This window comes from Lepeophtheirus salmonis, chromosome 12 (genome assembly GCF_016086655.4).
Source record: "Lepeophtheirus salmonis chromosome 12, UVic_Lsal_1.4, whole genome shotgun sequence".
NCBI classification, from domain to species: Eukaryota; Metazoa; Arthropoda; class Copepoda; order Siphonostomatoida; family Caligidae; genus Lepeophtheirus; species Lepeophtheirus salmonis.
The window spans coordinates 3,861,085-3,876,369 of record NC_052142.2 but is presented as its reverse complement, the minus strand read 5'-3'; the positions used below and the strand labels follow the sequence as shown (position 1 = coordinate 3,876,369).

The 15,285-nt window shown below is 32.8% G+C and overlaps 1 protein-coding gene and 1 long non-coding RNA gene across 5 annotated transcripts in view; one reads left to right on the top strand and one right to left on the bottom strand.

Moving 5' to 3' along the window:
• Positions 1 to 15,285, bottom strand: part of LOC121126629 (uncharacterized) — a 74,192-nt gene that overhangs the window by 40,617 nt on the left and 18,290 nt on the right. The gene's annotated exons all lie outside the window — the stretch shown is intronic.
• On the top strand, positions 1,763 to 7,012 carry LOC139906879 (uncharacterized). The gene is made up of 3 exons (XR_011782985.1): positions 1,763 to 3,905; positions 3,995 to 4,244; positions 4,495 to 7,012. It is a non-coding gene; the product is annotated as an uncharacterized lncRNA (long non-coding RNA).

The following is a 15,285-nucleotide window of genomic DNA, read 5'->3' as shown; positions in this document are numbered from 1 at the left end:
GATTATTGGTACTTCAATAACACTTAGCGAAATTTACATTTCCAAAAGAAAAGATAAAATAAAAAGCGGCATCAAGATACTCGTATGTAATAGTAACAATATACCAATTAGGATACTGGTTTGGAATACCTTTATTCTACCCTAGATCAACTATAATAGAGAATTTGTCGCAATAATATATGAGATATATAAGATATTTTTATAACTCAGAGGTAAAAGCAAAATAATTACATGGAAATGAATAACATGTCAGGAGGAATATGGTGGCCTTAGATGACTTTGTGTGGGATTTTTTTTTTGAAGATTATTATATTTTCATTGTTCAAAATTGTTTTGGGAGATTATTCAAACTGGTTGGGAATGTTTATCAAAGAACAGACAAGCTATTGGTGACAAGATTTTGATTTAAAAATTAAAGATCAAGCCCTTGTCAAATTATTGGGAGCCATCGGGTAAATTAAGGACTTTTGGAGAATAACATATTGATGTGTTTACGATAGTAGTAATTCTGACCTAGCACTTTGTCATATTCATTCACTTCTCGTGTACAGTTATTTTATTAAATTATATATATGTAAATAAAATCAATCAATTGGAATAACGAAGCTAACGTCGCGCTACTAAATAGACGTAAATAAACATAAAAATTATCATGCTCCCTAAGATTTTATTGGAAATTTCTTTAATTGAAAATGATTTAATAAAAATGTAATATTTATTACTTTAAAATGCATTAAATGTTGATTTTTTGTAGGAATTATGATGGATTCTATACTCATAATATGTTTTTTCGTCAATCTATGAGTCTCCTCTAAAATGAATATTTCATAATATCTAATAGGGATGTTATCAAAAAATCAAAACAACATATTTTTTATATAATATCAATTCTGTCATTTTAGCTGTGTAATGCCATGATACCAAAATTACCTTAATTGGATGGACATATCCCGAGTAAATGCAATTTTTGATTACAAAAGAGAAAAAACTTTTCTCATAATCCTCGTCCTTTGATTATTAGCAATGTGTGTATGTTTCTTCTATTTGAAAACTAGATGGTGTTGCAAATTTGAAAAAGACGTCACAAATCATAATAAACATGACGCATACTTATTATTGGTAAATAATAAATAAACTCAATGAAAAAATAAAAATTTTATAAATCTATATTAATATATTATTTATTTAGCTTAATAATTATTAATTCAGTAATAATCTCTATTTACAAAGAAGTAAATACTAATTCATTGCAAAACCATTAAATATTTATGTACAGTCTTGCAAATTTTACAAGTTTTGCAATTATATCTTCTCTAAGTGGAGTATCCATCTTTTCTAAATAATTTATAGTACTATTCTTTGAAGTTGTAAATCCACATGATAAATCATCCATAGTAGAACTTAAAGATTGATTTTTTAATACTGAAATCAAACAAATAAGTTGTTAGCGTCCATGTTGTGGTACATTGCCGACGAGTTTCTTCCTTCAATCTTTCAGATAAGTCCTCAATATCTAATTCAAAATACTTATTATATTGCCTCTGTAAAACAACTATTGTGGAAGAAATGCAAGCATTCATCACATCATTGAAGGAAGAATTAATTTTAATACTTTGAAGATAATAAAAGGTGCTCTCCATAACTAATGATTCTCCAAAAAAATCATTATTTGATTTATCAATCGGTGTAGGATCTAATAAACCTTTTTTTAATCGTTCAACAATTTCTATAACTATTTAAATCGCATCAAAATAGTTCCATTGATTATCATATGAATTGTAAAATTTCTTCATACACTTGCCCGTCAGAAGTTTTCCCAGCACAGTTAAAACAGGAAGTTGGGTTAAACAAGTAGGGTTATTAAAATTTTCATAAATGGCATGTTCCAGTCTTTAGGACATTGTCTGATGTTTTGATCCTAAATTTCTAAGTCTGTGATTTTCATGGGAGTGAAGAAAGTGTGGGGTTTCTGTTTTAGAGATTGTTATCCTTTTCGGAAAGGGGACTTATCGTGGTCTTTTAAATTTTTGTACCCTAAAAAGGATTCCCTGTGTACCATGTTTCTCATAGTTATTGTCTTTCTACCTCCCTTTGTACATTTCGTTATAGTACAAATTTTACATTTTCTATATACTAATTTAAGAAAAGTTTAGATATATACACTGGCAAAAAAACTTTTAGAAGAATGGAATTTCACTTTTGTTTCTAGCTACCTATGCCTTAATCATCAGGCAACACAGTAATTAGGCTATTAAAATGAAGATAAATTAAGGTTCAGTATGGGTATTAATATTTCTTTGTAAAAATCTAAGTATTTTTGTATAAATTTTAGCTTTATCAAAAAATCTTCCCTTTGACACTATAACTGTTTTACAGACTTTTGGCATTCTTGCTGTTAGTTTTCAAGATAGGCATTCGAAGGGTAGCCAGACCCTTATTTAGGGACATATAGGCCTAGCTTGACATTAACCCTTTCAATTTATTACTTCTGGTATTACAACAGAAAGCAACCATTCAAGGCGTTTTATAGTAATATAAATAACATATTTGAAATAAAAAAATTAAAGAGAACATCAATTTTAACCAAATATAATCAATAAAAAAGTATAAATCTAATTAATTTATATATATTAAGGCGAAACACCTTTGAGATAAATTGGTTTGAGGCAAGATGTTCTAAGACAAAATAGTGTAATGCAATATACCTGGCACCTCAAACGCAAGCGTCCTAGCACGAGACTGATGTGAAGGGGATGCTAAGGGTGGAGGTCAAAAATCCAGCCGAGCAGTTGCCAGAATGTATTTCATTTATTAGAAGATTATGTAAGAATAAAATTGTATTATTATTCTTGTTATTTTACGTCTTTTTGAATATTTATTATTTGAATATCTTTGATTCGTAATAAATAATTTATTACGGTACGGTATAAATGGTATGGAACAATAATTTTTTTTAAATGGTACGGATTCGGAACCCCCTAGTATAATAGTACGGAAGTACAGATGAGGAACCAATTGTTTTTGTACAATTACTTTCCAGCTCTGATATACTGTAAGCAAAGACGATCTAACGTTACACACTTACACCTAATGTGTTAACTTCATAATAAGTTTTCATTTCTCTTTTATCAAAAGAGTTTCCTCAATTCATTATAATATTAGTTTTCTCAAGATTTATCATTAAACCAGAAACCCCTTAAGTGGATGCAAATTTCGACTGTTTCCTCCACATACTCAGGGCCGGCCTGTGCGTATTGGTAAATGCTAAGTGGCATGACGCCTAGGGGGAGCAGAAATTAGGGAGGAAAGAAAATCCACTATTTTTTAAAGTGGTTGGTTTTATAATTTTAGAAAAAGTTTCTTTCCCCTTGAACTATTTTACTCGCACACTTACCTTGTTTTTTACTTATATATGAAGCACATAAAATAATGCCACTGATTTAATACAGTTTTTCTTTAAGGCAGGACAGTCTCTGAAGAATTGAGCTATTGTTTTCATTCATAGAGTTAGCACGCTTTGTTGTCGCCCGTATAGTAGAAGTGACTCTGTATTTTTAGTATGCCTGTTTTGACGTCAGCAGTGGGTGGAACACCCTCCTATTCTAGTAGTTATTATATGATTTTAAAACGTGCAGTGATAGTATGTCTGAAAACAGGCAACAGAAGACCTCTTTTGATTCCTTCTTTCAATTTGTCGTTGGATACATTAAATACCCTTGATAAAGGAGTGATATCCTCTACTGGCCTGAAGATCTCCTTTAGTGTCTTGTATGTCTCCTAAATCTCTGGATGTGTTGGGTTGGAGACCGTAAGGACGTCGTTTATTCTTTCCGACTTGAAGTCGCTCTTGATTTTCCGTGATAGGCATATCTTGACCTTGTTACATCTGTACTAATTATTCACATGTATGTTCTTAACATGCTTCCTCCAGGGCATGATTTTGGGCTTTGTTTTAGATTTTCCTCGGCACACTCTAATGTATCCTTTCTATCAGGGATAGCGGTATTGTAAATGCATCACATCACCCAGCAAAACTGCGGCAACAGCTATGCTGGACCAAGTTTGACAATGTCTGAACGTCCCAAACTATCTGGTGCTCAGGGGAGGAAAAAAAGGAATGAAATGGAGGGAAAACACAACATAGACCGATGCACTGCATAAAAAATATTAGTCAATTGATAGCTTAATTAGCACATAGCTAATAACTAACTGCATTATTTTATGGAAGTAGATACTTTTCCTTGGTAATATCTGAGTGAAGTGTGTTTATAGTTTTATACGTTCTATCACTGTACATACAATTCAATATGCTATTAGTATTAATATTAAAATTAAATGATCAAAATAAAAACCTAAAACAAAGTGTACATCAATATATATTATATAAACATATGTTGATGTACAGTTTTAATATGTTTTTATTTAGATTATTTTATTTTTGTATTTTCCACTTCCACATTTCTTTGCCTAATATATACTTACTTCTCGTTTCAGATGCTTTGATGAGATTTCTCAGTCCCACCCTTGAAAATTCTGATGTTGCCTCCCCTTCTGCAACAGAACCTAGTATTGACACAGTAAAACTAACCGCTCCTCCTGTTACCTACAACCTTCCACTGTTCCAATCGATCCAGCCGACTGGCCATCACCTCTAACTTATAACGTACGAACAGAATTGGTTCAGTTTGGTTCATTTAAAATGAAAAGCAGCTTCATATTCCCTAAACACGATGGGCTAACGTGTCAATAGGACTATTTTAACAGACTCTTAATCAATGGGGAAAAAGGGAAAAAAAGTTGGCTAATGATTCTATAAAAAGAGGACTACTTCTTCTGTAAACTTTTTTTTCTAAAAGTCAGTACAAACTTCAAAATGAAGACCTAAAGTATTGGAAAATGCAGATCACTTGCTGAAGGTCCATGAGGATACTCAGGATCATAATGGTAACATAACAATATGGAAGGACTAGGAGGTCCATCTTGCAAATTGTGGCGTTATGTTTTACGTCGATTGGTGGCTAAAATTTAGTCGTTAACGGTCAGAAACATGGCTTTTAAGGGTTCCACAGAAAAATAAAAGAATCAAGGCTATGGGAATTTTCTGAACAAGGTTGATCTATAGGCATAATGTGATCCTGTAATGAAGCTGCATGTCAGTAACTGGAAAATTGAGCTAGCAGTCATGTTTTGGGCAAAAGAATCCAAAATGAACTGATTGAATTCATTCAATTGCTTAATAATTGAGCAAATTGTCGACGAGGTCAAGATGTACAAATATTTGTCATTCATTTTGGGTTTTACCTCTGATCTGAGTAATAAAGAACAGCTCTCTGTCATAGTCGGGATCGTGTCACAAGAAGATGTATCCAAGTTAAGGAGCTTTTCTTTGGCTTTATTGTTGCAGAGCAGTCGACAGGAAAACATTTGTCATCTCTAATCATGAAAAAGCTAGTCGAGCTTAACATCTCAATTGAGGATTGCAGAGGCCAGTTTTATGACAATGGGAAGAACATGAAGACCAGGGATAAAGGTGTCCATGAAAAGTTGCTTCAGCTGACCTCAAGAGCTTTTTTTATTCCATGTGGGGCCCACACATTATATCTGGTTGTAGCTGATGCTGCAAAAAGCTATTCAGATGCCTTTAACTAATTTGCTTATTTGACAAAGTTATTCAAGATTTTCTCAGCTTCCACCCAAAAATGGGACGTCCCCCTGAAACATAGAGAATCACTGAAATTATTGGAGGAAAACAGATGTGAAAGTAGGATAAAAAGCATTGAGGCAGTAAGGTATAAGGCTGAGCAAGTCAGGGAGGCTCTTTTGGAGGTGAGAAAAACAGCTTCAGATCCGGTGGTTATGGTTGAAGCCCATTCTTTGGCCCAGGAGCTTTGATCACTTTTGTATTTGTACAGCTGTAATGTATGATGTTCTCAGCAAGATCAAGTATGTCATTAAACTGATGCAGACAACCTCCATGCAGCTTATTGTGTCTATCGACTTGCTGCAGAATACCAAATATTTCTTTGCAAATAACAGAAAAATTGTATTTGCTGCTGCGCAGATCACTGCAAAATCGATGTGTGAGGAGATGAACGTGGAAGCTGAACTCAAGCAGAAGCGTTTGAGAACAACAAAGCACTTTGGCTATGAGTCTCTAGATGAACCTACACAAGATGCATATCGAAAAATCGAAACTACATTTTTTAATGTGGTCGTGGATACTGCAATCTCATCCATAGATGATAGATTTCAGAGCCTTGCAGAGGTCAATAACGCTTTTGCTGTACTCCACGAATTCGCCAACTTAGGAAGAGAGGACCTGCTACAGAAGTGACAAGCCCTAAGTGCTGCTCTTACTCATGACAGTCAACCGGGCATTAATGGCATTGCACTAACCAAGGAAATGGAGTATTTTACACCATTGCCATCCAACAACATGACAAGCATGGATACCTCGGCCTTGTGCATGTAAACAAGCTCGCATAAATTTACCAAAACATGTGCGTTGCTTTACAAATCTTAGCTACCGTCTCCATTATAGTGGCTGCTGCTGAGAGAAACTTCTCAAGCTCAAGGTAATAAAAACATGCTTGGGATCAACAATACATCAGGACCGTCTAAGTAGGCTCGCCATTACCAGCATCATCAATGTACTCACATATCAGCTGTCATATGATGCCATTATTGATTACTTTGGTTTCAAAAAGACCTGAAAAGTAGGATTGTAGTATGGGATGCGAGACTATGGATGTCGTGGCGCTTTTTGATCAGTGCATTTCTTAAGTTGTCGCCAACACCATAGGTCCTGATAAAATCACATATGTTTCAAGTTTCACCTTTTATATATATTATATGATGATTGTTCTGTTTTGTTTTATTGTATTGTGTGTTATTATATTGTCTTGTCCGTTGTTTAATTATTTTTTTAAACAACAATAAACCTTTTTTTAAGTTTTGGTGCACACACAATTTCTGTTTTAAAATTCCTGAATAACACAATTACTAAAATATAGCTATTTATTTGATTACTTCTTTTGCAATGCAAGGGGCATTGCCTTCTAAATTCTTGCCAAGGGTACCAAATTCGCTAGGGCCGGCCTTGCACATACTTCTGTAATTTAGCATTTGACACAATATATAAAATTGTCATGATAACTGGGTATACTTATACCTTGAGATCAAATTGGCCATTAGTTACTCCCTTTATTTTTTTTGTAAAAAATTATTTTTCTTTTTTAATGAATTGGTAGCTATTATAATTAGATTTGGATCAATCGGGTAGCCTTGCCGGCAGTCCCATCCAATTTCAAAGTTGTTTTCTTCCTATGGCATAACCTCTTTGAAAGTTACGAAGGCACATTGTAATTATTCTATTGAAATCCACCCCAAAAACAATTTATTCAGGTTATTTGTTAAGGTTTATGAAGGGTTTTTTTTTTTTCAAAGACTTTCCCTTCTGATCCCTTATTTTTCAACAAAACTTTTCCTTCCAAGTGTCAATCCCACTAATTTGTTTAGAACTCATCCCTTTTTATTTAAAGGATGACTGAAGGGTGGAATAGAAGGAGATCCATAAGTAATTGACTTTATATTCATTTGTTGGGTAGAGTTCTTAATAAAAAGTGAATTTGACGATTGATCGTCAATGAGTTCGTTTTGGATTTATTTGGCACCAATGATGATGTCATCAAAAAGATTCAAAATTTAGTTAATATTTACTAAGGTAGTGTCCTTTTCTAGCAATCGTGGAAAAGGCTACTACAAAGTTTACTTATATATTTTAGTTTGGATTAATATAAGAACAACTATCATTCACATTATCATACATAATACATCCCGTTGGTGATACTACACTAATAATGATATTAATCCTCAGAATATACCATGAGACTGAATACTTGCATTAGTCCATTCATTACTTATTTCCCATGGGCACAGGGTATGAGCACTCAGAACCAGAAATATCCGGAGCATAAGGAATCAGACTTGGAACCAGAAAAAACCAAGGCATTAGGACTTGGAATTGATCTGGAAACAGAAAAGATGGACTCAAATAATGCTCTGAATATTGGATCTAATAAATCTTTACTCTTTTCTTTAATTATATTTAGAATAATTAATTTCTTATATGGTATTATTATTTTAAATGATTGATTAATGATTATCACCCATAATCATGATTACTCTAACATTGACAATTGAGTTGATATATTTATAAGTTGATAAAACGGGAATATTATAATTCAGAGATTGGAGGCCCATAACAGTGCTTAGGAATATAGTCTTCTTGTGATTAAATAGTGAGGGTTTTTTTTCTTCTTCTTTTTGATCTTTTTTATGATTTTTTGCTGTCATAATAATTACATACTGTCAGTTATTAACAGAGTGGGAAATAATGCTATCGACCGGTATGTTATAAAAAGTCACTCAAAATTAACGTGGTAGCTCTGATAATCAAAGAATGTTTTGGAAAAGGCAGCTTAGCTGTCATTAGATTAACAGGGAACAGCTCTGAGAGGGTAGGAAAGAAAAAAAATACAAATCCTACTCTATATCTAGTAGAAACATTTCTACAAATGATTTCAGAGTTGATTCTAAAATCTCGTATTAGTCCAAGAAGCACTTTTTATTATAACTATAATTATAACTTCCTAAACAATGTTGTATAGTTCATAAGGGTAACAATATTAACACATTAAGTTTTTATCAAGGTTGAATAACTTACCAAATGTTTAAATTTAAAGAAACGAATCCATTCCTATATCATTTTTGTTCTAAAATTGTAATACTCTCTTTAACGTATGAGAAGATAAGACAATATATATCATTGATAATACAATATCAAACTGCGATGTCCTCTAAATATTGAAATCATATTAGCTTCTTAATTACAAAGTTATTATTGCCAAGAATTGTCATTTATATTTTGTAGGACGTCAAAAACAATTCCATCGTCATCATCAAACCCAAAAAAATACCATTCAAATTGTTTAAATGTATAATTGGGATGGATATTACCGAAGTTGGATTAAAAATAATAACGATATCAAATTTAAGAATTAAATCTCATGATAATTTTAATGCATGCCTTCCTAAATTTTAGATTTAATTTATAAAGACATTTCTATTTGCATAAAATATAACACGTATGTTACGGTTGTTGCACAAAATCCGCTTTTCCGGAGAAATAATAAAAACTAAAACCCTTATTTCGACAAAGACGAATGATTATACGTTGCGCTGGTCGAGAAATTGTTTTTCCATTAGCAGTTCTTAATTTCAAGGTATGGACATTTCCATAACGACCTATCATTTTCTCAGTGACTGGAGCCATGGACCATTCCTTACGAAGTATGTTCTCTTCGGAAATGAACACAACGTCCCTAACATCAACTTCATCCATGCGATGTTTCCATTTTCCACTAATCTGTAGTCTTTACAAATATTCATCTTTTCCAGAAATGATCATGAAAACGATTCAAATATTTGTAGCGAACCTTTAAATCTACGTCCCTTTTTTTGAAATTAGGAAGCACTCCAGGCAGTCTATTGAGACACAGGTGAGAAGGTGTTATTTTGAGGATCTGAGCTTAAAAAGGTAAGCGGACGTTGATGTATGGATCTTTCTGTATCTATTAATACAGTATACATTTCATCGAATGTTAAGAGAGCTCTTCCGAATATAATTTTTTAGAGGTTTCTGTATAGACGAAACAAGTCTGTCGTAAAAACATCCTCAAAAAGGACTTCTAGGTGTAATATAATCCCACTTAATATAAAAGCTTGAACAAAAATTATGAACTTACATGGAAGATAAAATTTTGATGCTTTAACAAACGAAGTTTGATTATCAGATATGATTGTTTTGGAGCACTTCTACGATTTATCATCCGTCGAAAAGCTACCAAGATTTTTTCTGTCTCCATTTTCAAGACTAACTCTAAATTAATTGCTCTACTTTGTAAACAGGTAAACAAAACAAAGGTACAATTTGACAGTGGAGCTATCATATTTTAATAGAAAAGGACCGCAAAATCTATTCCTACATTTCTAAATGCAGGCGCTATTCGAATTATTTCCTTAGGAAGTGTCGACATGAATTGAGAAAGAGGTTAGGTATTGTTATGGCGACAGAGGATACACGAATTAATCACTTAAAAAATTATTATTCTTCCACCTATTATCCGAAATCTTCTTCTAAAATTTGTAAAAGTAGTTATGATGGCCGAATGAGAAGTACTTTAATGATAAAACAAAATTAACTTTTTTAACTACTACAATTTTTCAGGTAAAATAATTTGTTGTTTAGATTCCTCAGGGATGGAACCATTTTGAAGACGACCACCAACAACGAGTAGTTGTAATGAAGGATCCCAAGTAGGTTCTAATGATGATAGAATATTGGATTTTGAAATTAACAATTATTAGATAAATCTTCAAATTGTGTTGGAAAGGCTTTGCACTGAACTATACGCAAAATCTTGACCTCAATATCCTTTAACTCTTAGAAAGAGATAACATTGTAATGATAAGATTTATGAGTTACACATATACCACACTAAAAACAACAAAGCAAATCAACTTCCAATAATTTTCAAAACGATTGAGGATGTCGTTCTCTGTTTTGGAAATAGCCACAACGGATTTGTTGTTTAACTCTACACTTTTAAATACAAATTTCGGTAAAAAACAACGACTAATCTTCAATTTCGAAATATATTCCAATTTTTTTCCTAAATTCTGAACTTGAAGACGCTAGACTCATCGAGCTCTTCATCCCACAACTTTTTCAAGGTCCAAAAGCATTGTACCATAATTTTTGCTCGAATAATAAAGGGGGAATAAAATACAAAAATATCGAAAACTTGAGACACTTTACTGAGGATGTTCCTCTTGGTATATTACGAAGTGGGTCTATAAATTTGCTCTTTTGTTGATATTGGAAACATTCATTAACTACATCCCAACCAATACCCAGCGCTATAGTAGTTCCATCCAACAAAGCATATTTTAGTTCAACAAAGCTTTTAATTAAACGATCCTCCATAGACATGAAATCCAACAATTCAGAAGAATTACAAATAAACTTGTTCAAATTACAGCCTCCACTTGAGAATAAATTTTTACTAACTCATTTACCAAGCTCCGAGCAGATTCTAAGTCACGAGATCCCTCACAAACATCATCAACATATAAATTATAACTAATAGACTTACATGCAATATTATATTTGCGACCTATTCTCAGTTTGAGAATGATGTTAAATACTAGACATCACGAGAAAAGGTGAAGACTTCACTCCAAACATGACAAACGTCATAATTAAGACTTGTAGCTCCACATGAGGATTGTTGTCCCTCCAAAGATATTGTTGAAAACGATAATCTTCCCGGTTAATCTTTGTGTGACAAAACATTTTCTTTATGTGAGCCATAATCCAAATTTTATTGGATCGAAAGCAAAGTAAAATTTGACTAACATCGATATGAAGTCTAGGCCCATTTAAAACACAATCATTCAACGATATTCCGCTACTATCCGGAAAACTAGCATTGAACACAGGACGAACTTTCAAAGTTGATTTGTCCTCACGGATCACAGGATGATGAGGAATAAAATACTGAGGACTATTACAAAATTCTCGAAGTTCTTTGTGAGCGGCGTAACGAAATCCCAACTCTTCGTAAGATCTCAAGGCCTTTGTATATTCCTCCTTGCCCTTGCAAGTCTACGTTCAAGATAAATCAATTTTGATTTAATACGTTCATAATCTGATTTTAATGTCGGAAAATTATTTTTAAAAGGCAAAGCAACCTTTTTATATGTATTATTGAATTTCTCTTCAGCAATATGATATTCCTTCAATGAGATCATTCGTAATCTAAAATGTCAATCGATTCCATAGACCAAAATTTCTCTATTAAATTATTTAATCATCTTTAATCCTATTTTTCTTTGAAATACTTGTAACTAAAACTTTAAATTTAAATTTAGAAGGGATTTGATATGAGTTAGGAACCAACAGAATATAACCAAAACTGTCTATAAAGCTGCAAGCAAGACAATACTACCTGGATGTTTTATAATCTTCCCAGTAATAAAACGAAGATAATTATCTACACGAATTAAGATGTCAACCCCCAAATGAAAATTGCCTTCCTGAATGACTAAATCCAAATTTTTTAAATGCAAGTATTTCTTCCAATCAATAAACAAAGGTTCGACGACCGAACAAATTATATCATCTCTAACAAGGGATTTTCTAGAATAAACATTAAGCGAACCCGTACTAAACAATTTGAATGAAGCTATCGATGTTTTAAGAGTTGACTTTTGATTTCCAAAACCACAGACAGTAATTTCAAAAGGACCATGGTGTTTCATCTTATTAATCACCCGCTTTGATATCCATAATTCCTGTGACATTATGTCGAAAAAAACCCGTACAGGTATACGTTGGTCTTTAGAATCAATTAGGTCAAGTAACGCTGAAGGCATAACCTGAATAATAAGGGAATATAGTTGTTGAAAGAGTGTGAGTCGAATTGTATATTAACAACCGTAGATGGACCCGATTGTTCACTTTGTAATTTATTATCAGTGATAAAAAGTATCAAAATGCAGTAACGAATGATGAGTTTTTAAACAACCATTGACTTCACATTTCCCAGAGCACTTTCTTGTAGGATTATATTCATCCAGACATCTATAACACAAATTAAATTTATTTGCCAGATTCCAACGAGGAAGAGGACTCCTGAGCAAAGCGAAAGCATTCTTTTAAGTAATTATTTGAACTTCTACATAAAGAGGGTGGTTGAATTGAAGTAACATAAGTATTCGAAGATTTTGGATGAATGTTTTTTCTGCAATCCTTAATGAACGAGAATTTGGATGCGAAGCTTCTCGTGCAGATATCTCCCTTGAGAACCAAAGTTTATATTTTTCGATAGAAAGGAACTTTTCTTCGTCTTTAATTAGTTCTCTCCCTCAGGATGCTTAAGCTCAGAAGGAAGCTTTGATTCTAAAAGAGGAACCATAATGACGTCGAAAGGGTCTTTAGCTTCCTTCACATAACTTTTCAAAGTATGAAAGTGCCCAGATATTAAATCTAAATATTCCTTCATTTGTTTAAGTTGAACAGAACTCATCGGTTTTAATTCCATAAAACCTTTTATTATATTTCGAAACATAGTTCTTGGTTGTCCAAAGCACTTTTTAATATACTTAATGGCATCTTCATAATATTCCGTTAAGGGAGAAAAAGAATCCAAGCAATGTGAGGCTGAGCCTCGAAGCGATTGGCGTAGGTAACGTTATCTATAAAAAGTAATGACCTTGAAGTTTGAATGAATTAAGGTTGTCGAAATCCTACCACCATACTGGAAATTATGGTACTGGTGGTGTAATTGATGACGGTAGAGACGAATCCTTAAGGTTTCCTTTCAGTGATGACATTTTATCAAGGACATTGAAGAAGAGTGTAAACAATTGATACTCAGAAATAGTATCCTCTTCACATCAATAATCTTCATCAAAAGCTTGGATTATTCTTTCTTGTAATTTATTTTGCTACCCGTTTTACAGAGTTGATGGTTTTCACAAATCTCACGAAGTTCCAACAATTTATTAGCTTTCAAGTTTTCTCGGGATGACATGATGCAAATTCAAAATTAATATAATAAACAACAAAAATAAATAACGGTGACGACACAATTTAACAATGACGTTAGACTAACGATAAGCGTGAAATCGAAATAGTACACGAAAAATTTAATAACGAACAATATTCTGAATGTACGAAATCTGCTTTTTCTGGAGAAATAGCACAAACTAAACACCTTATTTCGACAAAGACGAATGATATGAAACAGAAGATCTTGGTTAATTTATTACTTATTTTATTTTTCACAATATTAAAGTGAACGTCACTAATTAACGAACGTACAAAAACTGAACAAAAGGAACAGGCAATAAACTATGCATAAAATAAGGAATTTCAAAGGAAGGGGGTCAAATGAAGTTACTGGCTTATTATAAGTCAGGGTGATAATTTTGGTAAGAATAGAAAAGCGTGCGAGGAGAAAAGAATAAATACGCATAGCATCATTGATTAAATAATATACATCTTCTTCTATCAAGAACGTTGTCATTCCCGCCTATATTATTCAATATTAATATAATATTAACTGATAGTCGATAGAGAACTGAATAAAATGCCTAAAATAACGTTGCTTTCTGTCTGAATTGATGAAAATGGAGGCCCAGGAATTTGGAAAATAATTACCGGATGAGAAACAGATGGCTTGTCGGATTGTCGATATAAATGTGCCTTTAGTCCCCTGTCTAGAATTCCACACCACTCATTATCCTCATCTCATATCAAGAGCATGGATATTCATCTAAAAATCAAGTTAATGATGAATACATCAAGTCAGACTTTAACTTTGATGATTTGAAATGGTCACAACAACGGGAGTAGTGGCTCCGGATGGTTCGCAACTAATTTATCTGACATTAGTTTCTTCACTTAAGGCTAAGCTATGGATGATAAGCTCCAAGACAACCATGTTCAGAAAACTCATGAAAGGCAGAAACAACTGCTTAAATAGTCACAACAACGGGGGTAGTAGGTTTGGATGGTTTGCAACTAGTTTGTCTGACACTAGTTTGTCTGACACTAGTTTCTTCACTTAAAGACTTGGGTATGATCATTAGGTTTTCCAATATTAGATAGTCAATAAATGTTACTTTTTTGTCACTTAAGGATTAGCTATGGTTCATAAGCTCCAAGAAATTGTGTTCAGAAAACTCATAAAAGGCAAAAAATACTGCTAAAATGGTCACAACAACAGGGGTAGTTGCATTGGGTGTAGCATTATGATTAGCAACTCTGTGTATCCTTCATGATCATAGTATGTTGTTATACAAGCATAAATAACCGGGGGGTAATCTTTTTTGATGCTCTTAATAAGGAGTAATATCCCTGGACATTACCACATAATTAGCTTTTACTCTAAATCTTTACGATGTCATGCTAGAAAACTACATTAAGTCAAGAATGGTTGCCTGAATTGTCTTATCAGTTATAAAGGAGTCTTATTTTTATATCTAAGATAAGTAATTAAGGTTTAAAATTTGACTGTATGGATTAACTTTTCTTTTTTTAGTTAAACATGAAATAAATGAAAGTGGGATTCTAAAAGCTGCTCGTACTAAGATTGGAAGAAGATATAGATTTAAATCTAACATTATTTTATTATTTTGACATTTACTTGATTATTA